At 41.3% G+C, this 5,000-nt stretch overlaps 2 non-coding genes across 2 annotated transcripts; both read right to left on the bottom strand.

The window, feature by feature from the left end:
* Window positions 1–603: 603 nt before the first annotated feature.
* Window positions 604–760, bottom strand: LOC125076621. Its single transcript, XR_007120559.1, has one exon. It is a non-coding gene; the product is annotated as a 5.8S ribosomal RNA (ribosomal RNA).
* A 457-nt stretch (window positions 761–1,217) lies between these two features.
* Window positions 1,218–3,120, bottom strand: LOC125076611. Its single transcript, XR_007120551.1, has one exon. It is a non-coding gene; the product is annotated as a small subunit ribosomal RNA (ribosomal RNA).
* Between the last annotated feature and the right edge of the window lie 1,880 nt (window positions 3,121–5,000).

Raw genomic sequence — 5,000 nt, 5'->3', positions numbered from 1 at the left:
TATATATATATATACGAATGTTTCGATGTCATCACGTTCAACGATGCGAGCGCGCTTTATTTACACATCATATAAACACGTTCGTCTCGTATACGTCGTAACGATCGCGGAGCTTTTGTATTCGAAATTTTGACATTAGAGTATGAACAAAAGAAACGCACGTACTCGATAATCACGAGACGAAGAGATCACCTAAACTCCGATTACCCTCTTTGATCGAGAACAACTCAATGAAACGATCGAAAGGTCGGAGATGGGCGCTCCTCGTCTGGCGACGAGCGACGCTCTCAGTCTCTCTGACGTCGCATAACGAAACTCCGTGACGTAAACGTACACACGAACGCGTATATAAAAATATAAATAATATATACACACACACGCATGTAAACGTAAACGTAAACATACATACACATCGTATTTGTTATATTTGAACGGACCGAGAACGAGATTTATATTAAGTATATTTAAACACGTAATATAACACATCGAACGCGGATACCGTCATATGTTCGAGAAACGTCAGTCAGTCTATTGAGTCGGTTACGAAATAATAGACATTACGACATTAAACATTGAACAGTGTGGTTTATATTTTTATACAGCCGGCCCTCAGACAGGAGTGGTCCTGGATGTTTCTCCACGGACCGCAATGTGCGTTCGAAATGTCGATGTTCAAATGTGTCCTGCAGTTCACACTATGACGCGCAGTTAACTGCGTTCTTCATCGACCCGCGAGCCAAGTGATCCACCGTCCAGGGTAATGGTTTTTAATTTGTTTTATTTTTATAATTTCTACGATCACTCGAACGATTCTATACGCCAGTGATATGAGTTTATTTTTTTTTTATTTTTTTTTTTTTTTTCGTTTTTTTCTCTTATTTTTAGTATACAGAGAAAAATTCAAAAAATTAAAAAAAAAAAAAAAAAAAGTTAAAAAAAAAAAAAAGTACAAAAAAAAAAAAAAGAAATATACATTTTATTTGAAGATGACGATGTGCGTTAACACATCGTACTTTCCTCGAAATCGACATCGAAAAATATCAGAATAGGACGCGTTACACGACTCTGGACTCTGACTCGGACACACTGCTGTGTGAGAGAGAGAGAGTGAGAATCGCGTCCTCGCATCGAAACGACACATTCCGAACGTCGATATTTGTGTTTTAGAATTTTATTATCGTTCATTATCGCACTCTTTCGAGATTGATAATTTACGTTAATGATCCTTCCGCAGGTTCCCCTACGGAAACCTTGTTACGACTTTTACTTCCTCTAAATGATCAAGTTTGGTCAACTTCCCAGCAACGCCGACGGCCGTGAAGCCACCGCGTGTCGGTCCGAAGACCTCACTAAATCATTCAATCGGTAGTAGCGACGGGCGGTGTGTACAAAGGGCAGGGACGTAATCAACGCGAGCTTATGACTCGCGCTTACTAGGAATTCCTCGTTTATGGGGGATAATTGCAAACCCCAATCCCCAGCACGAAGGAGTTTCAACGGGTTGCCCGGGCCTCTAGGCCAGGGAGAACATGCTGATTCCTTCAGTGTAGCGCGCGTGCGGCCCAGGACATCTAAGGGCATCACAGACCTGTTATTGCTCAATCTCGTGCGGCTCGAAGCCGCCGGTCCCTCTAAGAAGAATTTTAATACGCCGCCAGTGAGTTGCTCGACCGAAATCGAGCACACCTAAATGACGACGCCTATTTAGCAGGCTAGAGTCTCGTTCGTTACCGGAATTAACCAGACAAATCGCTCCACCAACTAAGAACGGCCATGCACCACCACCCACCGAATCAAGAAAGAGCTATTAATCTGTCAATCCTTCCGGTGTCCGGGCCTGGTGAGATTTCCCGTGTTGAGTCAAATTAAGCCGCAGGCTCCACTCCTGGTGGTGCCCTTCCGTCAATTCCTTTAAGTTTCAGCTTTGCAACCATACTCCCCCCGGAGTCCAAAATCTTTGGTTTCCCGGAAGCTGCCCGCCGAGCCATTGTAGTAACGTCGGCGGATCGCTAGATGACATATTTACGGTTAGAACTAGGGCGGTATCTAATCGCCTTCGAACCTCTAACTTTCGTTCTTGATTGATGAAAACACCTTTGGCAAATGCTTTCGCTGATGTTCGTCTTGCGACGATCCAAGAATTTCACCTCTAACGTCGCAATACGAATGCCCCCAGTTATCCCTATTAATCATTACCTCGGAGTTCTGAAAACCAACAAAATAGAACCGAGATCATATTCTATTATTCCATGCACGAAATATTCAAGCGGCATTTTGAGCCCGCTTTGAGCACTCTAATTTGTTCAAAGTAAAATTGTCGGCCCATCTCGACACTCACTGAAGAGCACCGCGATAGGATTTTGATATTGAACCGGCGTTTTACCGCCGGCTCACCGACGATATGCTCCGCAGACGTGTCAGTATCACCGCGGATGCGGTGCACCGACAGCGCGGCGCACAAATGCAACTACGAGCTTTTTAACCGCAACAATTTTAGTATACGCTATTGGAGCTGGAATTACCGCGGCTGCTGGCACCAGACTTGCCCTCCAATTGTTCCTCGTTAAAATATTTAAAGTGTACTCATTCCGATTACGAGGCCTCGAAAGAGTCCCGTATCGTTATTTTTCGTCACTACCTCCCCGTGCCGGGAGTGGGTAATTTGCGCGCCTGCTGCCTTCCTTGGATGTGGTAGCCGTTTCTCAGGCTCCCTCTCCGGAATCGAACCCTGATTCCCCGTTACCCGTGACAACCATGGTAGTCGCAGAAACTACCATCGAAAGTTGATAAGGCAGACATTTGAAAGATGCGTCGCCGGTACTGGACCATGCGATCGGCAAAAGTTATCCAGATTCATCAAAATTAACGACTTCGGACGAGACGCCCTCCGTCGATTGGTTTTGATCTAATAAAAGCACTCATCCCATCACTGGTCAGAGTTCTGATTGCATGTATTAGCTCTAGAATTACCACAGTTATCCAAGTAACTGAGTAAGATCTAAGGAACCAAAACTGATATATTGAGCCATTCGCGGTATCGCCTTAATACGGCTTGCACTGAGACATGCATGGCTTAATCTTTGAGACAAGCATATAACTACTGGCAGGATCAACCAGGGAGCTAACCGAGACTTGTTGAAGTCGTCAATTACTCTTCTCGTTTCATATTCGCATATAAAATACACACAAACTTATGCATGCATGTACAATATACGCACAGTATGAAACGAGCGTCTCACCGTATCGTCGATCGCGTTAGACGCGATAGATTTTAACGGTTGACTCTTATAAAAATTTATATGAGACACAAACGCGCTTTAAGCACGCGCGCGCGCGTGCGCTATAATATATAACGCGACGACAGCGGCGGCGGCGGCGGCGGCGGAGGCGTCTTCACATAATGACACATAACGGTCACGAATTCGAACGTTCTAAACGAGATCGAGTTTTTTTTTCAAAATAACACTTCGCACACGACGTGTACGTATGTATTGTTCAACGATTATTATCGTAAAACATTGGGATCGACGCCCGGTGTTTGAGTGATCGTACCGATACTCGGGTTGTGTATTTTTTGTACATGATAAATGTAAAAATTAACAAAAAGAATTTTAGAAACGACCGTTCATATATAATATAAAAATTATACACACTATACGAATACACTGAATCTTTTAAGAACTCCGTCTCTAACGTTTTCTCATATCGTCGCGACGTCGCAGATCGACTACAATGAATCAACATTTATTCCATGAGGATAGATTGTAGCGAGAGCGACGACGACGACGATAAGAGGAAGAGCGCATGAGGCAGAGAGATCTACGTGCGTCCGTCGGTCGGCACAGTTTTACAGAACGAATAAGAATCTTTTTATCATTTTCACGTGTGTCAGTGAATATCCCCCAGCGGTCGAGACGAATCGTACGTACATACTTGTTGTTACACTACGTAAAGTATAATATAACGCGATACGACGAATCGAGAGACACGCCAGAAGACACGCAACAAAGACGACAAATGAAAACGATAATAACATTTTTTTCGTTATACAAGAGTACTGATCCGGTCACTTCGCGTCTAACATCAATTTTTGAATGTTCGACGTTCGAACCGTCACTACTCCATATATATGCCTGACGATGAGTATGACATTCGGCTCGTTCGAACGGAATGTATTTTTTTTTTTATTATTATTATTATTTTATTATGTTTCTCATATTCGATCTGATATCATAAGACGACGAACCCCAGAACACGCAGCCCTATCCGCCCCCCCCCCCCTCCCCCCCCCCAACCCCCTCCCCCCCAACTGACACCCCAAACCCTCCAAAATCTCCAAAACTTCGATTATTTTGTTCTATATTTTTATAGATAGTATATGATTATATGATATTATGCAACGTCAATGCAACAACAACGACAACAACAACAACAACAACAACAACAACAATAAAAAAAAAAAGAAAAAAAAAAAAAACAACAACAACAACAACAAAGAAAGTTGTATCTTCGTTTATTTAAATTTCACCGGTATTCGTTTATCGAAAAAAAAAAAATTTATAATTAAAATTATTATATTTTATAATTAAAATAATAATTATGACGATGACGAATAAATATAATAATAATAATAATAAAGAACATGACGCGATTTACGAATGCGTAAATAATGTTAATAATATAATTTTTAAGTTTCATATCAGTCTTGATACCTTAAAATATGTATAATGAAGTAATAAATAAATATAAATTATCTTTAAAAAAATATCCTGACATAAATGTATTGAATCTCTATAAAAAAATTAAAAAATAATCTAACGAACGCAACGAGCTCTACTCCTACTCTACGAACGTTTTCTCGAACGAAGTGCTCGATGAAAACGTCGAACGTTCGTGTATCGAAAGGAGAATCGAGATAGAGCTCATATAATGTTAATGTTAATGTTAATGTTAATGTATCGAAAATTATATATGTTAATTATTGATATTAAACGTATAAG

This window comes from Vanessa atalanta, unplaced genomic scaffold (assembly GCF_905147765.1).
Source record: "Vanessa atalanta unplaced genomic scaffold, ilVanAtal1.2, whole genome shotgun sequence".
Classification (NCBI taxonomy): Eukaryota; Metazoa; Arthropoda; class Insecta; order Lepidoptera; family Nymphalidae; genus Vanessa; species Vanessa atalanta.
The sequence above is the reverse complement of the archived record's forward strand: the minus strand, read 5'-3'. Positions and strand labels throughout refer to the sequence as shown.